At 34.9% G+C, this 10,256-nt stretch overlaps 1 pseudogene; it reads right to left on the reverse strand.

Moving 5' to 3' along the window:
• Nucleotides 1-4,418: 4,418 nt before the first annotated feature.
• Nucleotides 4,419-5,638, reverse strand: LOC127161423 (GTPase IMAP family member 8-like; annotated as a pseudogene).
• Between the last annotated feature and the right edge of the window lie 4,618 nt (nucleotides 5,639-10,256).

The following is a 10,256-nucleotide window of genomic DNA, read 5'->3' on the forward strand; positions in this document are numbered from 1 at the left end:
TCTCTTTGTTTCAGCTGAAAGGGAAGACCAGTCATGGGATCTGAATTGGGCCATATTGTGCATTTACGGAAAAGACCAAAGGTAAACATTTCCAAAGGTATGTCAGTGTCGGTCTGAGCATCTTGACTGAACTGTAGTGCAGTTACACTTGCTCCACGGCCCCATCAGAAAGAACAACCAACAAAGTGTCATGTCAAACTCATTCATACAATTAACAGCAAATCAGCAAATTTATATAATATTGTACAAGCGTAGTTATACAAAATACTACGACTTTCTGTCACAAGCACGGTCTCTGTGGCTCCTCCCGTCCCGCGCCAGCGGGAACCCTCTCCCGAATATTGACTACGTTTCCCACAATCCCGTGCCTGGGGCCGCTCTCTTCCGGTTCCGGGTCTCGCGGTTCACATCCGCTCCGGCGGCCATTTCAGCGTGCCTCGCCGACGCGTTCGTCGCGAAGTTTTGTTGGTCATGCCCTCAATCCTGAGCGTTATTTATCGGACTGCCTTTACTGTTATCAACCGGACTGTTATCTCTCTTAGTGAACCTTTGCTGCCTGCCTTACGTCGACCCTCGCTATCCCCACGGACTATTGCTCTTGATCGCTCCCGACCCTTTGCATGGACTCTGACCACTCCTTTGTATTTGCCTTCGTTGCCCCAGTCCACTGTTGTTGACCCTCGCCTGTTCGATTTGTCCGATTTCAATAAACCGTTGCATATGGATCCTACGTCTCAAGATTCGTCATTGACCGCGTCACACTTTCACTCGTACTTTTGTCATTGGCCATTGCCTTAACTATTATGCTAATTTTGCCCATTGTAAGTAATCAGAGTGTTTGGATCATAAAGTCCATTGTGTTCTTTCTTTATTAAACTTTACAAATTGCTCTTCCCGTTCTAACAGTACATGATATCTTAAACTTAAAGCTGTTTACACCATGAACAAGAACTATGATAATAACTATTTTAGCATCTACACCAACAGACCATAACGTTCTGTTTACTGTTATACATGCTGCACTTACAGTATGTTGTTGTCTGCCATCTGTTGACTTATTATTTTGTCTGTTTGTTTGAAGGAGGATGAAGCCAGCTGATGAAGAGATCAATTCAATGGCCACCAGGTGCAGCACTGCAGCCTGAACCCATCAGGTATCTGCTGTGAAGACTGCATTGGCGGCTCTACTGTGACAGCTCAGATGTTACGGTGCATAAAAGTAAACTTCACAAATGATTAACAAGAGTTGTGGGGGATTCTTTTGGCCCATACCTCCAACAAGAATCAATGGTAAGTCCAATGCAACAGTTATAAATACAAATTCTATGTATTGTTTATTGATTTACAACATTTAATACATGTTTTGTCCCTCCAGGACATCTATATCAGGTGGTGTGTGAGGAAAGCACAGAGGACCATCAGAGACTCCAGCCAACTGCATGGATTGCTCTCATTGTTACCATCAGGCAGAAGTTATTGCAGAATCTACACCACCAGACTGCGAAACAAGTTCTTTCCACATGCAATCAGACTAGTAATGAAAAGTACATCATTTAATTACAAAATAATTGTAACTAATTGGTTGCTGAGAAACAATGTGTAGTTAAATTACAGTTACTTATAAAAATCACAAAGGGGTTACATCTGAATATTTTCACACAGATTTGATTCATTTCTTTCCCAAATTGCATTGACTGGTCTAAAATATGAGACAAAATGTTTCAGAAGTTTAGGACACAAAATAGGACGCATGCTTATTCAATAACTGATTTATTTACATATTTGGGTTTATGCATATGCTTTATTTTTTATGATTAACTGCAAGGATCTGATTATGAAAATGGTATCATACCTACTAAACTATATCTTCTGTTTTTAAATCTGTATTTAACCTAACCTAGGTGCTAAAGTCTGATTTTGTGGTGGTTGTGCTTTAAAATTAAATTATTATTATTATTATAATCTTAAGTCAAGTGATGAAGGTAAGTCTGACAGTAATCAGTGTTGAGTGCTACTGGAATGCTTTAACTGCATGCTTTAAAACTTTCATTCTGTGCAGAAAAGAAATGTTATTTACAATATTTACAATAACGGGCAAAACGCACAGCCGCGTTAAAAGAAAGAAAGAAAAAGAAACAATCGGATGGGAAACTGTACAAAAAACAATGAAAACACTAGGTGGGCAAAGTGAAAAGAAAAGAAAACAATCAAACAAAGTTCACAATATTTACACAAGATACACTATATAGTTTATATCTTTCTTTTCTTAGCCAAACACAATTTTAGACAACAACACCATCAACATTCCACGCCTCCCGCTTAGCACTGACACGATTTTTGAAATATGCTTAGTTCCAGCTTCGGCCAACCACGGAGCATGTACCGGAGCGTTCAATTAGGGCGGGGCCAGAGCCGTATAGAGAGAGAGTTGCGACAACTCCATTGACTCCAATGGGCCAGTTTTTTACAGCAATGGCGGATCGTGGAGGCGCGCAATAGTTCCCGGAAGTTAGCGCTAATACTATCAGCGCCATATATATGCAGCAGAAGACACCGCTGTGATCGACTTTTATAAGGTAGGACATTTATAGAACAAAACTGTATATTACCAGAGCATCGAATTAATTTACCTTATGCATTAGAACAGATTATTATTAGATTATTCCTCACTAATTTAGTAGATTTGGGGGTATTATTCATTCTCTTAATGCAGTTTCATTCATCGTTGTGTAATTGAGGCTTTTAAACGTGTTTTTTGCTGGTGGAAAGTTAAATATTAGATTTATTGCGAAAGATGCTGATGGACCTATGTGAGAATGAAAAAGAGGCAGGCAATTTTCATTTGAGAATCATACTAGGCAATTACCAGAAATATATTAAATACCACTACTGTATACAGTCAAAAGCTTACATACACCTTGCAGATACTGCAAAATGTTAATATAATTTATTTTACCAAAATAAATATGTTTAAACATTGTTTATTTAGTACTGACCTGAATAAGATATTTCACATAAAAGATGTTGTTTACATATAGTCCACAAGAGAAAATAATAGTTACGTTTATAAAAAATGACCCAGTTCAAAAGTTTACATACACTTAATTCTCAATACTGTGTTAATATTGGTAAATTAATTCAAATTTTGCAGATTCTGGAAGCTGTATGTAAATGTTTGACTTCAACTTTAATAAACTTAATCACAGTAAACCTGTACTTTATTACTGTTATTTACTGTACTTCTGTACTTCTTATCTACTGTAGAAGCACTGTGTGTGGAGGAGCAGCGATGCCACAGGACTGATATGTGATAGAGCATCACTTTACCATTTCTCCTGTGTTTTTCTCCTTCTCTATTTTGCTTTCGGAACAAGAACCACCTGAAGACTCCCTGTAATGAGAACACCTCTGAAGAGATGACACCAAGCCTTAAGAGGACTTCAGATGACGTCACCTCTGAATAAACATAAAACTACCAAATTTTCTTTGTATTATAATCAACATGATCAAATCATGTGATCATTACTTTAATGTATTAACTGTTTCTGCTGAATACATGATGTTAACTAACTGCATGATTTGTAGCATAATTTGAGAACATTTCTGCCATATGAACATTACTTTGACAGTTACACCTGTTAACATAGCTCATTAATTTTCTGTAAAGCTGCTTTAAAACATTGTGTATAATAAAAAGTGCTATACAAATAAATGTGAATAAAATAAAACTTGATGCATCTTTTTTCTCCTCTCCGTGTCAGTAGGAAACATACGTTCATTCTGCTTTCTGTGAGTGACTCTGGATCATTCCCATGTAGCACAGCACACTACAATGACAACATGCTTTTATGTTGATCATAAATTAATAAATCAGTTGCTGTAATAAGTGTATAACAAAAGTCAACATCCGTAAAATATATGATTAAATGTGTAAAAACAATGTTTTAAGTTGAATATACTATGTATATATATATATATATATATATATATATATATATATATATATATATATATATATATATTAATAATTATGGGGTGAACAAGAATCAAAAACATTAAACAAGAAGAATTTTCCCTTAATTTAATTTAATAATTCATTTATTTGGTATTAAGACAACATACCAACAAGACAATACCATTTCAAAACAGCAAATGCAGTCTTTAACCAAAGTTACTTTAGCCTAAAATATGTTAACAAGGCAAGCAGCGATCGTTGGCCACATTAATCCTCAAATATTTGCGTATTTTATATTTTAAATACAACACTGATATAACTACATATACATACTACATATACATGTCGATGTATTTCATAAATGATGTAAATACATTCTTTTATTGTCTCCTAATTAACCAAAGTCGCAGTTCTAACTCTCCAACTCCATGTATTCCAATAGCCCGCAATTAACTTCCTGGAACTATTTGAAGTCTACACGAATCACGTGACGATCGAGCGTTTTGAACTTCCGTTGTCGCAACTCTCTCTCTATACGGCTCTGGGCGGGGCCATCTGTGAGAATGACAGAGGGAGAGAGAGAGAGATGCATAGACTCCACATACGTAACACCTCTTCTTCACTGAGTTCAGTATCATAAAGTCCAGGTGTGTCAATCACTAAGATCTGTTTTCCATTACTCACTGTAGTTTCTGACTGACACTGTTTGGTCTGAGGTTGAACCTGCTGAAGATTCAAACCCAGTTCTGCCAATGATGGTGTTTCCAGTGGCACTTTTCCCACATCCAGTTTTTTCCAGTCTGATCTGGTCTTTTCTCTCAGTAATCACATCTTCTCCCGAAACTACAACAGAATGATCAAATCATATCAATAATTGTTTAATTAAATCTCAATATTCTCAATAAATTGTTGCCTTTTAAAATCACTGTTGTATTTACATTTAATGCATTTGTAGATGCTCTTAATTATTTTGAGCATGTTGAATAACTTGCTTTTATTACTGAATTAATTTCTAACAACAAATCATCTTACAGTTGATACCAACAGCATCTTTGCTGTTACATCTTCTTCTCGTTTGTTTCATGGTAAATTTCCTTCCATTCTCCACTATCATTTTTTTCAATTTTCTGCAATAATTCTTGGACTTGACCTTTATTTTTCTGCCTGTTATTGAAACAGTGAAACTTTCCTCCACATTCAGTCACCAGTCGCTGGAGATCTGCATTATCTTGGTGTTTTAGATATTCGTAAATGGTCTGATCCAGCTCCTCCAGTTCATCTCCATATGTGAACAGAATCATGATGTATTTCTGAACTTCAGGGCCAAATAAACATATAATAAATTACAAGATTTTTTTTTTATTTTGTTAGAGGAACGGTGAGCAGAACCGCACTGAGACCTAGTGAACATCGAGAGATCAGCTGCTTTTTCATCATTTCCACCTTCTCTGTATTCAGATCTGTATCCAGTAGATCTGGACAATTAATCACAGCAACCTGCTTCCCACCCATCTGCATTACTTCCTCAAAAACTTAAGCTTTATTTTTCTTTTTATGTTTGTGGACTGTAAACTTTCTTTCTCCCAGTATGGTGTTTCCAGATGAGCTTTTTCCAGAACCCTTTCTGCCCATCAGAAGAATCCGGATCATTGGATCAACTGGACTGGAGATGATTGCTGACATCTCTGAAATAAAAATATGGAATAAGACGTCAGGTCAAGTTGTCATTCTTCTGAATGAAGGTCAAGAGTAAGAAAAAAACAAATATACATTCTAAAAATGTTGGGTTATTTGTTTTAACCCAAATGCTGAGTTTGGCCTATTGGATAATTTTACTTTATAATTTTTTTTATTATTTTTATTTTAAGTTGGACTACTTGCTCCAGTTTGCTCGCAGACCCCTTCATTTCAGAGGTGTTATTTAAACGTTGGCACAGGACATCAACGCTCATGTTCTCTGGTCCAAAGTGCAAAGTCTTCTTGCACTGTGGAGATGGCACTGCGCTGCCAGCAAACAGCGACTCAGGCTTTTATAGCCACTGTTTTCTAGTTCTAAAGAAAGCTGGTGGCCTCAGTCCTATCCTTGATTTTAGATGCCTGATTCATACTCTGGTAAAATGCCAGTTCAAGATGTTAAAGGGGTGTAAAATAAAATGCACATATTACATAATAGTTACTCTTATAATCCCGATTTAAAAAAAAAAAAAAGGAAATTAATAAAACACAAGATGATTATGAAGCTATTATAAATAAATTGATAGAATTTCAAAAACAATGTCTAAGATATACACATTTTGAACATCATAACAAATCAGGTAAATATCTAGCTAATCTTCTCAAACGTAATTGAGAAACCTATACATAGGAGCCTGATAAAAATGCTTATTTTAAAGAAAAACGTTAGATGGACGTAAAGGCTTTTGCATCTTAATCTTAACTTAATGTATGTTCAAATTACTTGGTTAAAATGAGCAGAAACAACTAAATTGTTGACATTTTCTTACCCAACTTATATCCATTATGTTCAGTCCATTTGTAAAAAAAAATAAATAAATAATAATAATTGAGCTTAATCATTTTGTGTTGAGACTATGAAACATTTTTGCTGACACAACTGAAAAGTGGATGTGTAGTTCCCAGCATGCTTTGCATGGGGTTGCATTAAGAGGGAAACATGTTGACAAAATTGTCATTTTAAGTGTTTTTAATGAAAGAAAATGACATGTTAAAGTTCTTATACATGTAATGGGGAGTTATTTTTGACATTTAGAAGTTTGTTAGGTCGTAACTTAATTTAGGGGAAACTTTTGCACACTATTAGTTGTTTAACTGAGTTAGTTTTTGTTTTGTTGTATGAACCTGAACTAATTGTGTGAAAAAGTTTCCCTTAATTTAAATCAGTTCACTAAGCAAGCTATTTGGAGTAAATGCTTTAACAGATTTGATTATGAACTGAATATTAATATTAATTATTGAATATTATTTAAATGGGAAAATAAGTGATAAAAAGAGCAATAAATAAAACAGTGTCTCGAGTATCTTTATCAATACTTTCGTTTTCATTGTTCTTTATTGTTTGATTCAAGGTTTTCTTGCATTATACAGAAAGCTTTAATCCTAGTTTTGTTCAAACGTAACCTGAAGAAATCCTGACGTTGTTCTTAGACCCAAAGTTAATCATAAACTCCACCCTTATGTAACTCTTACCAGCAAGAGACTGATGTGTTTTTTATCCTGTCTGTCACACTGAGTGAATAAAGAGAAACACTTTCAGGAAAGATTTTTGAGAAGTTTGTTTCTGTACAGACAGCAGATCTTTGCAGTTCTCACGGTGATTCAATTTTGAAAGCATCATTCAGAAGTTTAGGTTGCTGAGGCTCGAACTGTGAAAATGGCTTCACCAAATGCTGAGAAACAATCATCAGGACCTGCGGTATCATCATGTATGGTAAGACAAAAATCTCTTAAATGTAAAGAATAATTAGTCATAAACACAAGTCATCACATCTCTTCTTAAAAAAGGGAAAGAGAGGAAATCTTGGGTTCTTCTTCTAGTCTCTTTGTCTCTTTCTCTGACTCTCTTCTTCATATTCTATACAGCAGATCACATTGTATAGCATATTATAAGTATTTTACGTTCATTTGATCCACAATCAGGACGTCCCGTACAAAAGCTTCATCCCTGGTGGACTTAAAGTTGGCAGTGTCATCACTGTCCAAGGGTTTATCCTGCCTCAACCATTTAGGTTTGACAGTCTCATTTCTCTCTGATTTTTATAAGATAATACAATGTGTTTAAAAAAAAAAAAGATCCGTGAAATCTCTAAATGACTTCTGAATTATATACTGTAATTGTATGTCATTTTCTTTGTTCAACAGATGTGACATTAATCTACAGCACAGATTTGGGATTGCGTTTCATTACAATCCTCGTTTTGACCAGAATGTGGTTGTGCGCAACACTTATGAGGGTGGGGCTTGGGGCAAGGATGAACTATCTGAACCCATGCCATTTAAAGCAGGGCAAATGATGACGGTAAACATACACACGGCATTCGCTTTCTGTGTGCAATATTGAATGGTTTTACATTTTTGTCTTTTATGTGCATTTCAGATTACCATTATTTGCGGTCCGCATCAATACGAGGTGTTTGTTAATGGTGAGAAAGCTCACACTTACAAACATCGCTTCACTGACCTAAAGGAGATTGATGTTTTGGACATCAGAGGAGATGTGCAGCTGACATTTGTGCAGCCCTATTTTTTTAATCTGGATCCATGAGAAATGCATAGATACACCAGCACTATCTCAGCAAATGCTGTATTATCATGTGATTGACCACAGGTTCAGTGAGAAAATAATGAACAAATAAACACAAGACTGCTTAAGAAATTAGAACCTCTGTAGAGATCTCACAGAAATTAAGTAAATCTGCGTAATAATAAGTGAAGTTGGTATGGAGTAGCTGTTGAGCCCAATAAAATGGTTTGATTAATCTTAAAACTTCATAATAACATTGAGCAGGTGAAAGATGAAAGCACACCAACACATGTCTTCCTGGAAGCAGTTATCTACAGGCTTTATTATCTTGAATAAATACGTTGATATCTGTCACTTGTAATGGAGCTTTTCACGGAGTTGCTCAATTTCTTCATTAGATGTCAGTAAAGCCAAGATTTTACATGAGCAGGTGAAGGATTTCTATTATTTACTAATTTACTTTGGCTTCATTTGGAACTGTTTAACTGTGTAATCTGAATAATATATTGTCTTCTGTAGATCTGCTTTACATCTGACATTAAAACTGAATTTATCTGTTGCAACACTGACACTGATATTTTCCCATTTATTAATGTAGAGTTGCTTTGAAACAATATGTATTGTAGAAAAATATATATAGAAATAAATGTGACTGGACAATTTTATTTATTTATTGTTGACAGTTTTACTACAAGTACCTTAGTGAAACTATGGTTAATTTGTGGTTACCATGGTTTAACATTAGAGATCTTGGTTTAATGGTTTTATTTGTAGTAAAATCATGGTTAATTTTCGTAATGTACAAATAATGTAATCCATTAGAGTATTTTACTAAATGTACTTCATTTAGTCCCATTAAACTACAATTATTAAGTATTATTAAGTTCCATTAAACTGTAAATATTCCATATATTTCATTGTGACAAAAGCTTATACTAAAACAGAAGATCAAGTTTTCTCAATTTGTTTTAAAAGATGAAGTGAAGTTAAAAGGGGAGCTACAGGTTTCTGCATTGCCTGTGGCTGTAGTCATAAATGCACTTTAGAAGTTAATATTATGATATAGGGACATTTAGACAAATTAAACATTTTTTATTTATTTATTTATTTATTTATTGTTGGTTTGTTTTACACAGCGCTTAAAGTGTAGTTTTGGATGTGGGGAAAACACTTTCTAAGTGGAAGGCTATAGCTCTGTTTGTTTTCCTTAAGTGCACTGTTTGAGGGAACAGTCTTTTATAGTGGTGTCTGAAACCATAGTGAACAACATTCTAGAGAATAATCATAATCCACTGTGAGGGTTGTGCTGAATAAATTCCTTTGTCTCACCAGAAGATGGTGCCTGCAGCTGTTTTTCATATCAAAAGTAACAAAACTATTGTGATTTATTGGATGGGAGGCACACTGTACTGTTCCTTCATCAACTGGAAAAAGCATAGACCAAAAGATTAATTGGGAATTAAGAATCGAGATTTTTTTTTTTTTTTTTTTTTTTTTTTTTGTACCCAGCCCTAGTATATTGCTTTTAGTGCCCCCAACCCCCAACAAGAACTGTCTTTTTAGCAATACAAGCTCAGTTTTTCATATTGTGTACTGACTCTGTGCCATTTATTTATTTATTTTTTTTTTTTCATTTTAATCAACATATATGCATGGTAATGCAATATTTGTGAACACAACTTTGTATGTCAGACCATTAATCTTACATATAATAGCTGCAGACACTTTTCTTCTAAGACTCTGGGTATTACACAGGCCTGTAATCATGTTTTTATAAACGATGTCTGAATGTAAAAGCCGGATAAAATAAAAAAAAAAAAAAAAAAAAAAAACAACAACAAGAGGAACTTTCCCTTTCTGTTTGTTAAACTAATTCATTCCTGAGTAAAATGTAGTAGTTTTTCCACAGACGCAGCTGAACAGGCAACAGAAGCTGATACGACGTTTTGGCGCGTGTTCTTCACGGTTCATCTGGATTAAACAATGACGCGCGCAGTTAAAAGCGAAAGTAAAAGCGTTTCTGTACAAGTTCTTGTCTAA

Source organism: Labeo rohita, unplaced genomic scaffold (assembly GCF_022985175.1).
Source record: "Labeo rohita strain BAU-BD-2019 unplaced genomic scaffold, IGBB_LRoh.1.0 scaffold_648, whole genome shotgun sequence".
NCBI lineage: Eukaryota > Metazoa > Chordata > Actinopteri > Cypriniformes > Cyprinidae > Labeo > Labeo rohita.